The sequence below is a fragment of the Alosa alosa genome, chromosome 7, assembly GCF_017589495.1.
Source record: "Alosa alosa isolate M-15738 ecotype Scorff River chromosome 7, AALO_Geno_1.1, whole genome shotgun sequence".
NCBI classification, from domain to species: Eukaryota; Metazoa; Chordata; class Actinopteri; order Clupeiformes; family Clupeidae; genus Alosa; species Alosa alosa.
The window spans coordinates 16,333,037-16,348,760 of NC_063195.1; the positions used below are offsets into that span (position 1 = coordinate 16,333,037).

A 15,724-nucleotide genomic window follows, 5' to 3' on the forward strand; every position below is an offset into this window, starting at 1 on the left:
ATAAAAAAAAAAACGCTATAGGCTACTACAGGAAACCAACAAAGTCCGCCATCTGAAATGGAATCAAACGTAAATAACACACAAATTAGTGACCTATTCATGGTTTCCAGAGAATTACACTGTGAGTGGTTTGTCCTGGAGGTTTTTGCGTTTATCGTTTGAGGTGTACTCTATCAAAAGCTTCCTGCACCCTACTGCTGATTGCAGGCTGTCAATAATCTCAAAAGATGCGGTACAATTCTCACAAAACTTGTTGGGAAGGTGTAGCACTGTCTATGGAAACCCCATTCATTTTTGAAGCTGATCAGACTCAAAGGGAACTTTGAAGCATTTTCCATATTGTAGCCTATTTTCTCGCAATGATAGCGAAAGTGAAACGTAGTGTCCTTTTATTTGAATTTGTGCGTGCCTGTGTCATTCATTTCTTTCACGTCTTACAACATAAATATTGCATTCTTATGCTAGTAGTAATGTCAGAAATTAACCGGTTTATAAGCCTCTTAGAAATGGCTGTTGCATCTTGCATGTTACATTTAGATGCGCACTCAATCGTGCATCCATGCAGGCAAAACGTAGCACTCAAATGTGGCGACGGCACAAAAGTTGAAAAAACGTTTACAATGGCGGTGATAGCCTACAGTTAATGCGAACCAAAGAAAGGAATTTCCACCTCCATTCACCAAATAAAGGCTGTGTTTCTACATTTTAACACAAAACATAATTTCTGTCAGAAACCAGCCTATATAGAGGTTATCAAATATACTGTAGTTTGTATTTTCTTTTAAAATATACATTTTGGAGACAAATGGAGTCATACCACAGGTCTATATCCAGGGATGGATTATTGAATGGACCTACTGGGCCCAAGAGCTCAGGGGGCCCTGAAGCCTAAGACTGTGTGAAGTTGCTTCTCATCCCTTCTTCTATTTCCACAAAACTCACAAGTCGTCATAATATAAAGGGTCAATTTTTTTTTAAAGTCTTCTGGGGAAGTATGCCCCCTGCCCCCCCCCCCCCCCCAATGTTGACATCATGGCTACGGCCTTGAATAAGCTACAGATGAAAACTTAATGTCTATTTATTTTTTTACCATGACAAACACACGGGAATGCTTACATTTGTGATTGCCTATGTTTAGACTGAAAGCAACTACCTGATAATTGATACTTTCCAAATATTCCCACCAATATTCTAATTGAGATTGTAGGGAAGGCATATATGAGGGAGTGTCAGAATTCCAGCATAGATTTTGGCAATATTGAGCAAATATTGAGAATACTGGTTGACTGTATGAACTGTGGTGGAGCAGCTGTTTAGTGCTACTCCATGCTTGTGAGCAAGATGGACAGCAATGGTGATAGATTGATAGATACAGTAGACTTTATTCATCCCTAAAGGGAAATGACAGTCTTCTAGCAGCAGACAAACACAGCATTCACATACATAGGCCTACAATGTATGCAAATAAATACATTATTAAATACAAATACATTAAATATTATTTCTCTCTCTCTGTTCAGGGCGGAGTCATTAAAAAGTGCTATTGCAGTAAAGTGCTATATATCTGTCAGCTTAGTTGGCATAGCCTGAAAACCCTTTTTTGTTTGAAGTAAGTAAGTTGTGTAGTGGATGTGAGGTATTGTCTAATATATTTGACAGTTTGTGCAGCATTCTTCTCTCCACCACCAACTCCAGGGGCTCTAGAGCTTTCCCCAACACCAAGCCAGCCTTCCTTATGATTTTATTCAGTTTCTTAGTGTCCCTGGCTGTAATGCTACTGTCCCAACAGATGGCAGAAAATAAAATATTGCACTTGCAACAACACTCTGATCATCTGCAACATTTTGCTGCACATATTACATATTTCTCAAGAAATAGAGTCTGCTCAGACCCTTCTTGTATACAGCCTTAGTGTTGTACCTCCAATCCAGTTCATTGTCTATAAGAACCCCCAAATATTCCAGTATTGTATTGGTATTTAGCTCAGGCTTGGCCCTCCTAAAGTCCACCACAATTGCCCTTGTCTTAGGCAAGGCAAGACAAGGTGGTTGTTTCTGCACCATGTCACAAAGTGGTCCACCAGTTGCCTGGACTCCGTCTCCTCACCATCACTGACACACCCCGAAACTGCAGAATCGTCTGAGAACTGCTGCAGGTGGCATGGCTCAGAGTTGTACTAGAAGTCTGAGGTGTAGGCTACAGTGTGAAAAGAAAAGGAGACAGCACAGTACCTTGTGGTGCTCCTATGTTGCTGACTACCTGCTCAGACACACACCCTTTCATTCTCACAACCTGTGGTCTGTCAGTCAGGTAATCAGTAATCCATGAAGTTGTGGAGGTGTCTACCTGCATCCTTCACAGCTTCTCACGTAGCAGCATAGACTGTATGGTGTTAAAAGCACTTGAAAAATCAAAGAACATGATCCTCCCAATGCTGCCAGCCCTGTCCAGGTGTTCTATGAAGCAGGTAGATTAAGCCATTCTCTACACCCATCTCTGTGTGTGCAAATTGTCATGGGTCAATGTAGGTCCATCTGTGGACTCAAAAGATTACCAACAACAGTGTTTAGCCAACTACTTCCTTTCCTACCAACTTTCTTCCTTACCAGGTGTACTTTTTTTTTACAAGTGCTTTGTTCTTATAACTACAATTGTGAGAGAGACCACGAGAATGAGAATTCATGAGAGAGGCCATGAGAATTCACTGTTGTTTTTTATGTTATTGCTGTTTTTTTGTTATGCTAAGCAAACCTTTAAGAGTTTTGGACAAATTGACTATATTATTCGTTTAACAATTTGACATAATATAAATATTGCCTCGCAATAATAACTGTGTCTTATTCTTTCTTATATGATTACACTTTGAAATGTTTTCACCTGTGGTAAACCGAAAGCATTTCACTTTTATATAAGGAAATGAATGAACATTGAGAATAACCTTCAAAATTGTGGTAAAAAAGGATGTTCAACCACAGACTTGAAAAGAATACAGGTTCCACGGACTTGCACAAGCATGCATATAAATATGCCAATGGACTTCCTTTGGTCAATAAACATAAATAGTAGCACATTTGGTTCAAAATTTGTAGCCAAACCCCTTTTTTTGGACAGCGGCCATATTGAATTTAGGGAATTTGATATACCCAATCATAAATGTAAGTATTCCTAAGGGTTTCCCATGGTGAAAAAGGTCAAATAGACATCAAGTTTGTATTTGTATCTCATCTGGCTCAAAGGCTATAGCTGAATCCCTTTCAGGCGACAGCCATATTGGATTTGGCCACCATCTTTGTCTCAGGGACCATTGGCTTGGGCGCCCTGGCTAAATCATTTCAGTATGCCCTCAGCTGCATCCATGTCAAATTTGGTTCTTGTAGATGAATTTGCACTAACAATTTGGTGTAAGGCCTCATACTACAGCCATATTGGAATAGGGTTAGGGTTAAGGTTTCCAGATGCTCCAGGTCATAAATATTAACATTCCTCTGTGTTTCCCATGATCAATTAAGCTGAAAAAGATATCAAGTTTGTACTGTATTTGTAACTCATGTTGTTCAAAAGTTATAGCCGGAGCCCTTTTTGGGCAGCAGCCACATGGGATTTGGCTGCCATCTTGGCCCCAAGGGTCGCTGGCTCCGGCACCCTAGCTAAATCATTTCAGTATGACCTGAGCTACATCTGTGCCAAATTTGGCGCTTTTAGATGAATATGCGCAAAAATGTGCTTAAGGCCCCCCACTTTAATCAACCTTCAATTCCTCTAATATCAAAGGAGGCACTAGATATGCTACAGTTGGACTGATGTTCAGAGAACCAATTCCCATATTATTCACCTTATCTTTTATAATCCACCCATAGCTTTTAACTTTCATACTTTCTCTCTCCTGACATTCTCTTAACAGCTGCCTGAGACATGTGGTTCTCTTTGTGTCCCCTGATATTTGCCCAGTAGGCCATACCAGTGCCAGCTGTTGACTTCTGAAATGCAGGGGCATCTCCCCCACCTCTACTTGAATTGCAGCTACTGAAGACGTTTTCATTGCTCCACTGATTATCCTTATTGCTTGATTGTGATTAATTGGGTAAGACAGATCGATAGCCTTTATTGTCAGTCAGTCACCTAATGTGGTGTAGAGCTTAGATCGGGCCCAGAAAATCCGAGCCCGGCCCGACCCAACACATTAACTGTAATTATGAGCCCGAGCCCGATTTCAACCCGACATTTTTTAATACATGGTTATATCTGACGTTCTCAAATACAACTCGGAGTTGTTTGAACGATAGAAATCTGTTAAGAATTATCTAATAAATAATGAAACAAGGACGAAGCATGTAACTGCGCTGTTTGTTTATTCAGAACGGAATTGATTGCAAAAACGTCTGAATGACCCTGAACAATGATGAACACAGACAATGAACAAGAAATAACTACGTTGGATGACCTAGGAGTAGACCTAGGCTACTATAACATTTAAACAAGGTTTTAGAATAGGCAAAATAATTATTTTAAACGAAACAAACATTTAAAAAAATATTACAAAACGTAGTGCAAAAACGCTGCTTCATGTCCCTCCCTAATAGGCTAATTATGATCTAATTATGATGAAACATAGCCTACCAAATGAACAAGAAAGAATGAACATTGGATGGCCTAGTCTTAAATGCCTATAAATTAACAAAGTTTATATAAATAGAATAATTTGAACACAACAAATGGGCGTATTTTGATATTTTACAAATGCTAGTGCAAAAACGGAGAGTCACATCGAGGGATCAAGGGGATAGGCTAATTATGCAGGGTGGGCTACAATAATAACACTCCAATACCCCACAAAAAATGAACATACAAAATTAACAAACTAATGTTATATTAGAAATAAAAAACGTCTTATTAAACTGGGCAGGTTCAAACAGTCCAGGTTGATGGGCCCGTCAGTTCTGATGGTAGCCTCCTGCCTGAGCCGAACCCTATAGATGAATTGTGAGGGATTGATTAAAGGAAGGCTATATGCTGCCTGCTATAGATAAATGTAACCATTACAGACATCCCAACTTGCAAAAAGTCATTTCAGGGAGGCATCACGAAGCCCCCCCCCAAAAAAAAAAAAAAAAAAAAAAAAAAAAACTTTTACAATAATGTCAGTACAACAAATAAGGAAGGCCTATAGATAGAAATTGTGAAAATAAAATATGTAGATTTTGGTAGTTTGGTCTTTTCATGTAGCCTTGGCAACTAGCCATCTAGTAGGCTATAGGCCTGAATAATATGCACATGAATTGTTAAACTCACCTCAACATGTCTTTTGCAATCATTTAACCCGCTGTGGGCAATGCTAAAGTCACTGTTTACAAACAGTGCAGCGTGCAAGACTAGGTCAATCATTATGTTTTACTCTTATGAGACAAGGGTAGCCTACACTTTGAAATGGGTCTTACATTTTCCTTTTTTTGAGGCACTGACTCTACCATGACGCTCCTGTTTCTACTGAACTGATTAATTAAGTTCGGGAGAAAAGACATAAAAGCCCGCCTACACTTGATTTAGCGAAACAGGCCAATCAGGATGCTCTCTGTCTTTGATGCGCTCAGACACACACGCACCACCTCTCTCTCTCTCCCCCCTCGTGTGCGCGCTACACTCAGATGCACACGCGGTCTCGCATGCGCGCACTTGATCGCTCACTCTAGATTCCGGGAGATTTTATCTAATTTGCGGGCGTCAGGGAGCCGCTATCAATATGCGGGAGACTCCCGGAACTTCTGGGAGACTTGGGATGTCTGCCATTATATAAAGAAATAGTCTACTTACATGGTTCTACATGTTGTCATGCAAGAACAAGATTGCGTCCACAGTTGCTGGTTTCAGAGCGGTCCGTCTCTGCTCTATCGTTCGGCCAGCTGCGCTGAACACCCGCTCACTGCTGCTGCTGCTTGCTGGAATGCAGAGGACGGATCTTGCCAGCCTGGCTAGTTTTGGATACACCAATCCATTGACTTTCCACCATTTCAGTAGCTCCCTGTCGTCATCCATGGCATGCCTCTGTGAAATGTAGGGGAGACCGGGGCTGGTTGTCTCACGGGTTGGTTGTCACATTGCTTATTCCAGGCACACTAGGTGATGCTGTGGTAAAATGTTGATATCAAACTGTTACCCTTTGATAGCTTACTCATTTGCACTAGGAATTTTGCTGAGCAGACACACAGCATTGAGGTGAGGAGACAATTTTTTAATTTCATGGGTCAGAGTAAATTTTCATGTTGGTGTTGTTTTTGTATTGAGAGCTTGTAGGATATTAGTAGTTCAAAAACAAAACACTCATTAAAAAGCCAAAGATAGTAGCTTCATTTTGAGTCATATTTTAGCTATCAAGTTAAAGCTATGTGGCAGCTAGGTTAACATCTTTGTCAAGAGGTCAGTTGGGGATGGTTGTCACATGTGTTTGTCACTGTGACACAGTTATCACTGTGTTTGCAACTTTGTTTGCAACTTACATGATAATAAAGAGGTTTTAGCACTGAAAATGATTTCATTTTATTTCTCAACACAGTAGACAATTCAAGTAACTGATCACCTCCTTTACTCCCATTGTTTAAACATAAGGGGCATTGATGATAACTATCATAGGGGTGGTATTCATATTAAAACTTATTTGCAGTTTCTAGCTTAAAAAACTAAAAAGTTACACATCATTTTTTAAGATCCCATTTTATCACTGAAATCCCATTGAAACTCTATAGGGACAACCAACCCCATATCCTGTGACAACCAACCCCGTGATGGGGTTAATTGTCACATTGTGTCAGAGTGTCTTTGATGGTTAATTGCTCCCTGTTACAATACATTCTAAAAGTAAAAACTATACACATTTAAAGCCAAGACCCCAAGCTTTCATTTCATGTAGGAATTACTGCTGAAAGAGTTTTTGAATATAAGCAATTCATGCATGAGTAAAAATTCATCATCATCTGGTTCATGATCATCCTCTTGGTTCTCCCACTCTGCAAAGTCTGGGTCTCTCCTGGGCCTTGCTGCTGGTGGTTCAGTATTGCTCGATGCACTGTCAGCCGCTGCAGCATCTTCCTCCGCAGACAAGAGTAGGGTGCGAACGTGGGCATGTACTTCGGATATTTCTACAGGGGACATCATCCTCAGTTTGTTGAACTTGGGCCAGAGAAAAAGAGCAACCTTGTGCGTCATGTTCAGTTGGATTTTTTCCACTAAATACTCAGCATGTCTCTGGCGCACAAAGGCTTGCTGCGGAGAGTCGGTGGGAGAGGGCTGGCAATGTCTCTTCAGTTTCTCAAACCAAAGGCAGACCAGGTTTATGGTTGCATATTTGTCGCCCTCCAACTCTCTCTGGGCATTATAGAATGGCTCCAAAAAGGTGACCAGAAAACTCAATGCATCAGGAGCAATATTGTTGATGCGCGCAATCTCACCGCGGGTCTCCAGCTTCTCCTGTAGCTCTGGGTATATGTCTTGCACTGACTTGAGTGTGAGAAACTGTGCTAAATCGTGTCTCCCCCATCTGTAGCACCGTCTTGGATAATTGCGCAACCAGGCCAGATTGTTTTAAATATCTGACTAGACCTATGTCAGGCGCGTTGTCGGCAAGTGCGTCTGTTTGTAGACCATGGCGAAGAACCGTATTTATTAGATGATCCAGACAGGAAAGCCTTCTGTACGGCTCCAGGGCTTTGACAATGTTACTGCCCTGATCGGTCACCCACACTATTCGGCTGAGGGAGCAAGGGTCTAGGCCAAATTTATTCACCAGCAGGCGCACTAACTCACGCCTGATGTTCTTCCCCGTTTTCACTTCCTCAACGGGAAACATTGCGGTTGTTAGAGTTTTGGAAACTAATTGATAATCATCGGAGATATAATGGCACGTTATAGCTATATAGCTTAGCTTTCGGTAGTCGTCCGTCCACATATCCGTGCTCATCCCTATGTCTCCGATCTTTAGAGCATCTTTGAGATTCTGTGTCAGAACTTCCGTCTTCTCATCAGCCTTTTCAAGGCAATGCTTGGAAACGGTGCTGTGGTGAGGCAGGACAGACTGGGCCGACACACGACCATATGTAGCACCAACATTAATTATGACTGCAGCTAGCGAAGCGGTCATATAGGGATTGTCAAAGTTTTTTTTTCTTTTTTTTTTTCTTTCCCGTCATCTACTTCCTGAAATTTTGGTCAACGATACCCGGGGCACCGAAACACCGGGGCACAAGAAATTTGGTGGGTATGTAGCCCCACTAGACTTTTACGGAAAAAATTCGTTTGGTCCCCAGGGGCCACTCCCCCTCCGCGCTGGGCCCCCCGAAACCCAAAAAATGCAGTTTTTCCTAAATAACTACCTGAACCGTGGCACCGAGGATGAAGACATTTGTATGGTATGTTGGTCTCAAGGGCCCACATCAACCTAGCCCATAATCAGTCATTTGTGATTTGCATCCCCCCGGTAAAAAATGAAAATGCAATATCATTCTGCTTTAATCGCCCCTCTCTTCAGTAAAGACGTTCAGAACTGCACCAAATTTTATGTGTATGATTAACCTGACATTCTCTGGGGGTATGCCAAGTTTCGTAGAATTTCATCCATGGGGGGGTCTAAAAAATTAAGTTATGTGTACATTTAGTGACTGTACACTCATTGGCCTGTAAATGGTGGTGCACACATATACACACGCACACACACACACAGGCACGCATACCATCAGTATCGGCAATTAGAACGGCCGATATATAATTACAAATTCAGTAGGTTTAAAGGAAAACCAAATATTCATCATAATAATAATTTGGCTGCATTTCCAGTATTGGCGTCACATAGTCGTTTGTCCACTAGATGGCGCATCGTTGCAGTGAGACGAAATGTTGTTGGAAGTTAATCTAAAGTGGGTTGGAAAGACAATACGCTTCCTACAAGGACAAGACTGTACAGTAGTTTACCGCAGAGAACGTCTAAGGGTAGGATGATTTCTGCATGACATGTAATTCCCATTTCCACTTGAAGCCGAAATAAATCTGAGAATGTTTATTGGACATGCTTGTTTTTTTACTGCAGGTAGGCTACGTTAATCCTATCAATAGCAGAACGTAGGTAAAATAATGTTACCGTTAGCATGGTTGAGTGATGGAGGCCAATTTGATTATTGATGTATTTGTAGAAAACCATAAATGCGTTTATAGGCTACCAAGCAAATTGATAACAGCACTAATTGTATCTTTCGACTGTCATCTCATTTACTTATGACCATAACCTAGGCTACTAACAGGAGCTAAGTGAGTTAGCCACAACACGTTCGCTACGTGATGGTTTTTTAATGGAAAATATATAGGCTACCTGAAAGATAACCTGTCTATGATGCATCCTAAACACCGGGCTGGGACATTTCTGCTCAAAGTCTCAGAAAGCATCTGAGTCAACGTTCATTCTCAAACACCCATATAGGCTACTTCAATCCTTTATTTTCAAAGGTGATTCAAGTAAGGAAGAGCATGGCTCAAAGTAAAGTAACTGAAACTACATAAATTCGTCAAAGTGAATAATTTGTGTCAACTCGCAGCAATGTAGATTTATTAACACACCCATAATGATCTACATCTCCATTTAAACCAGATGTTTTAGAGCGCACGTTGAGATGTATTCAGGGCAGGGCTGTACCTACACATATTTGTTGCACGTGCTACAAAAATCATTCTTTGCGATGGATGATTTAGTACCAACGTTACACTGGTCAGATACAGTTTTGCCTATGGCTATTCTGTGAGACTGAGGCGCTTTTTGTTTGTTCGAAGTGCGTGTTTAGGGTGTGAGAGGGGAGTCGATGTGCTTTGATTCCAGCTTGGTAGTTGTAGTCTATGCGATTAAAGAACACGTGTGTGTGAAGTATCCAAACAATGATAACGCTTTCATTATGGCTGCTTTAGCCACAGACCTTGAGCTACTGTACAGTGGGTTGGGTTCCATTTAGAAGTGTCCACTTCATTCGCCCTTTCCGTGATTCACACAGCTCACATTGAAATGTATTACTGATATGCAAAACTATTAACTTTTCGCCAAGAGATGGTGGCAGCTTGATACTGTAAGGTGTAAGCCATTGATTCCAAAGAAGATTTTATTTGGGTCGCCAGCATAGCCTAGTGACAAGTGTTGTGTAATAGGCCTAGCACAGGGACTACCTTATATAGCTTATAGTTTGTTAACAGTCACGGTTTTGTCATAACTCCCTCTATGCATTTTTGCATTTAGAATAGCTCTGAAACTGGGGGGCGAACACGTCGGGGGGGGGGGCACCAGTGCGTGGATATCTCAATCGCAAAATTAAACAATATTTCTATCGGGCACCTACCATGGACTAGGCTGGGTGAAAATCAAAAGATTGCGTCAAAAGATTGAGCTTAACCATGGACCTCATACTGTAGTTGCAAAATGCAAGGGAACATGAATCAGCATATTATTTGCACAAATAATAACGGACAGTAGCTCTTCAACTTTGCCCGTTAAAATGTGTATGAACAGTCTCGCAACGCATTTCATGAAGGCCCTTTTGGACATGTCAGTTATTTGAACCACTGGGTAAAACGGCATTTTGTCGTTTTGGTATTTAATTTGTGCATTGACAATAAAGCTGAATATCATTTGAACTAGATGACTAAACTTATGCATATGTAGAAGAAGAAACATTCACAAAAATCCATGACATGACCTCTCTTCTTGATAGCTGTTGAAAACTGCATGGAACTGACAGGGGTTGTTTTGTTTAATAATAATAAATAAATAAATACATTATGCTGCTACCTTCTGCTTTTCCCAAATACAATGTAGCCTACAGGTGTACCTTTCATCAGTCCAGTTGTAATGGATGGACTGTGATGAACTGCCCTACTTGTGATTGTTTAGAGATTTTAAAGGTTTTATAACAATGCTACACATTTTTTGGCCCAAAAACAAATCTATTCACCTTTGCAGCGCCAGTAGGCTACTTTGTGTGCGGAATGTGTGCAAACACACATTCCAAACAAGCATACATAAAAGTTTCAAGAGTGGGGGATGGAGTAGAGGATGGAGACAAATTCATTAATATGATTTATTTTCGCGGAATGGATGTACAGGACTGAGCGGCGGTCATATTTTGTACCGCTATGCGGTACATCTAGTTAATTCTTGAGCTATAGCCTGGAAACCCTGGCCACTTACAACGTAAAATGGACTTATGTCCCTGCAGCAAAACTCCACGCATTTCTCTGTGAGGGCTTGCCTCGCCTTCATGGGTATACTTGGTATAGTAACAAAAGAGGACATTGAAGGCTGACTATCATCCTTTTTGGCAATGCAAGCCTGCTTCATGTGTCTGTTAATCGTTGACGTCCCTGTTTTTTTGCTATCATAGGCTAGCAGCATGCTGCACTTAATGCACTGGACAAAGCCGACACATATGTTGTAACTGCCCACGACTTGTTTGAAATGGTTCCATACCTCAGACTTTCCTCCAGACTTGCTCAAAGTTAATTCTCCTGTTTTTAGTTTATCCTTAACCTCTAGAGGCTTAATGTTGCACCTTAGCTGCACAGCACAGCAGGCCCGTTGTGTGATGCGAGCGAGTGGAGGAGACACGTGAACTGCAACAGGTGTCGCGTCTGTTTTTTTTTTTAACGTTGTGTAACTTTGTGCACATTTGTTACTTAGGCCTACTCAGCTTAACCCTTTGCAGACCGCGCCGAACATTCCATTTTTTCATACTCGATGGCCTTATGGCACAAAAAGGCTTATTGTGTGGTTATGCTACATGACAGAGATATAATTTACCCACCATTATAATCAGGAGATATAGTCCTTTCAAATGGTATAAAATATAATTAATAATTTTGAGGAGAACACACATATTATTTTAAAAATATCTTTAAAATTCAACCCCAAAAAACACAAAACTATCAGTTTGTCAAGATTAATCTCATTTTTCCCCCAATTTCTGTTGTAGATAGAGAAAAACTTAGAGTGTATGGGAGATTCACAATTTTGTCCTCTACTCAGTGATAAAAACAGAATCAATGTATCACCTTTTGTTCAAAAGTTATGATAAATTTATTAGACCTTTGCAGACGGCACGAAACATTCCGTTTTTTCATACTTGATGCCCTTGTGAGAGGTAACGAGAGGTAATGAGGGTAACACACATTGTTTTTAAACAATACCTTCAAAATTCAACATCAAAAAACACGAAAATATCAATTTGTCAAGATGAATCTTACTTTTCACCTAATGTCTATTGTAGATATAGTGTGTGAAAGATAGACAGTGTTGTGTTCTCCTCAGTGAAAAAAACAGAATCAATTTATCATCTTTGGTTCAGAAGTTATGATTAATTTACTCATAACTGCAAGTCGCAGTAACAAGTAGAATTTTTAAAGAGTAGGATGTTTTCCTTTCCTGGTTTGACATCTGACCAAAAATACACAGATATAATGGTCATGTAACAAATATAAGATGTTTTACCATAAAAACAAGATGCATAGCTAAATATAGGATGTCTTACTGTACTCTGAGGAGGCAAAATCAATTGTGGGAGGAAAGATAAAAGGCTGAAATAAAGACTAGGCAGGTGGTAACTGCTTCTCCGTGTGCTTCATTCTACTATGAAAACAAGAATAAGAGACACTGGCACATGTGTTAGGTTTACGAAAGAGGAAATAAATCATTTTATTTAGATAAGTCTTTAACAATTTCATTAAATAATCAGGAACAACAACTTCAGGTAAATAACATAAACATATGTTTACAAACAAGCAGTAACTATTAGAACTACAAGAATGACAAGACAACAGTATAACAAAGATCAACAAAATACTTTAACATGATGAACAAAGCATCAATTCATATTATAGCATAACAAAGCATCAATTCACATTCACACATATAAACAATTAAAACATTAGAAGAAATTCAATACATTTAACAACCATACAGCATATATTTCGATACAATATATAATTATCGATATCATTTGCCCTACACATAAGGTGATACACTAACGCCGCATTCACACCAGATCTGTGGTGTGTGTGTTGTCACAGCTGTGGCGTGTGTGTGTGTGTGTGTGTGTCCATCTAAGCCTAGCAGACGATGAGGTATAAATGCTACTGGAGTTGGTGTCCCTGTCTGTGTTAGAAGGATAGGCAAAGTGTATGCTTTCTACCTGACATGGGACTTGACCAAGCTCAAAATAAAGAAATTGTCAGATAAGAAAATTAGAAATTGAATTACAAATCTAAGCAAACTATTATCACTATAATCCCTGTCATTATTGTTATAAGCAACACTCTTATCACAACCAGAAATGTGCATACATGTGTTGGGCGAACACACACACACACAAACATGCTTACCCATCTGAGGATGATGGGAGATTACTCTCCTCCTCTAGCACATCATTGTCTTCCTCTTCATCCAGAAACTACCCGTCCATGCCATCATTGGTCCTTGGGGTCATGTTTGCCATCAGCAGTCGGCTGCTTTCACCTCAGTTTGCGTACTTCTCTCCCTCCATCTAAAATAAAAAAAAAATCACAGGTCTGATAGTGAATAGGTTGTTTAGTTTTATTTTACATTACTTCCACATAATCTTAATCACCACCAACCATGACTCTTTTCACTAAAAGTATTTTTGTCACTAAAGGACTCCAATATTGCTTGGAGAGGTAACATTAGTCTCAGAGCTCACTATAAGTGTTATTGCCTTGGCTAAACTATACATAGCATACCAGCTTACAAGCAAACATTGATTCATGAACATGAGTCAGGAGATATGACAGAAAACATCTAAACAGCGTATGCATACACATACACACCGTACATAGGCTACTGCAGTTGCGTAAAGACAAAACACCCCCTTAGAAAATGATATGTCGACGAGTAGGCTTGGGTGTATGAGCTCCCATCATAGTTAGCCAACCAAAAACCTCATAATCGTAGCAGCCAACCTTACAGCCTAAAAGTTAAACAATACTAAGACACATTTCTAACAAATCTTCAGTCATGTATTGATGAAAACAGCAGTCAATGAATAAAATCATTAACGTTGTCATTCATGTCAGATGTTTCTATCCAAGTAAGCTAAGCAACTTGGCTACAAACAACTGTAAATTGTGCTATACATATTACGAAGGAATGAACGGTTTATCTGACAATAAAATACCGATTAGGTGTACTTGACATAAAGTTGCCAGTCATGAAGCAGGGGAGTGAACTTTATCATTGACTACTGGCGTCAAAGGACATGTTGCAGCCTCTCCTGATGCTAACGTTACCTAACTTAGCTAGTTTTCTGTATCATCAGATGACAAGCAAGCAATCGTTCAAAATAGAACAAATCGTTAAAGTTTCAGTCCTAGTAGGTCTGTAATCTTGGTTGACATATAGTAACCCCCAAAAATGACTGAAAATAATGAGTTTACTAAAGATTACGGTGTGCTAAAATACAAGCGGTCATATCAGCTGAAGTGAACACACACACGCATTATGTTATGGCCATGCATACAAGGTGTAATTACCAGGAAAAATAACTTTTAAAAACGATTTTGAAGTAATAACATGGATAACAAGTAGTAATAACATAAAAGACTTGTTTTACCTCAGATGATCCAGTAGTTTCTCCTTTGGACGACGTGAAGATCAATGATGCATAGTGCTTCCTGCTGTTTTTCCTCTAGTGGAGGGAGACGTCAACTCTTGATTTTTCCTTCAAGTAGTAAAAGTAATTCGCGCCACAAATCCCTTATCTAATCATATCGCCAGAAAGCCTATGATGTGACGTTTTTGAGGAAGTTTTCATTGATAAAATTGGTTGGGGTATGGCAGAGTTATTAGACTGAACGTCATCGGTACTGGGGTACCGAAATTAGAACGTGCGGTCTGCAAAGGGTTAATATATATATAGGCCTATATTTTGTTTATGGAATAGATTTCTCATCAGATTAGGCCAATAAAGCAATGATTTAGAAAAAAAAAAAACACACACAAACGCTCGATCAAAGGCCCGGCCCGGTCGGGTCGGGCTCGGCCAGAGAATCTAAAGTCTAATGTGGTGGGAGAGGTTAGCAATCGATAGCAGGCAGATGTATAGGCACCAAGGGTCCTCATGCCGGTAGCCGTCCACAGTTAGCTGCACACGAGTACAGCAACAGTGTTTCGGCGTGTTATTTGTAGCGCAAGGTATGTCCAAACTGTTGTTGTATGAGGTTACTTCGGTTCAGTGCACTAAGGGGGATTTTATTGTCTTTTTCATGGGCTAAAGTGTTGCCAAGTGATTTGTTTGTGTGTGTGCGCTTTCGAAACGTGAATGGAATGCCTAGACTGATGAGCACGAAGGAGACCACTTTTATTCTAGCTGTGTAGCGTAAGCTTATCCCTGCTCGTTTATTGCTTTGGATGTAATGGGGTTCTGTTGTGTTCGCCAGCATTCAGCGATTCTGGTGAATTTGTGAAGCCGCGGAACGCTGTCTACTCACCCAACTGCTAGACTGCAAGAAGGTAGGCCTATGTTAGGACAGTAATGTGTTTGGTAAAGAAAGCAAAAGGTGTAACAAAGTTATGTGTTCCATGGTCCTTGCTGAAAGAAGTAGTGGTAGGCCTACTTTTCTTTTAGTAATTCTACCAGCTCACGTCTGGCTAGAACATACATTTTATGAGTCTTGTTTTCGGCGTATGTTTAGTAGGTAG

General features: G+C 40.2%; 1 protein-coding gene across 1 annotated transcript in view; it reads left to right on the plus strand.

Annotated features, from left to right (window-relative positions):
- The window catches only part of LOC125298622 (zinc finger protein 658B-like), a 34,379-nt gene that overhangs the window by 11,218 nt on the left and 7,437 nt on the right, over positions 1–15,724 (plus strand). The window contains exons 1-2 of the mRNA XM_048249427.1: positions 15,107–15,217; positions 15,463–15,535. The gene's annotated coding sequence lies outside the window, so the exon portion shown is untranslated. Of the gene's footprint in view, positions 15,218–15,462; positions 15,536–15,724 lie in introns of the transcript that reaches the window.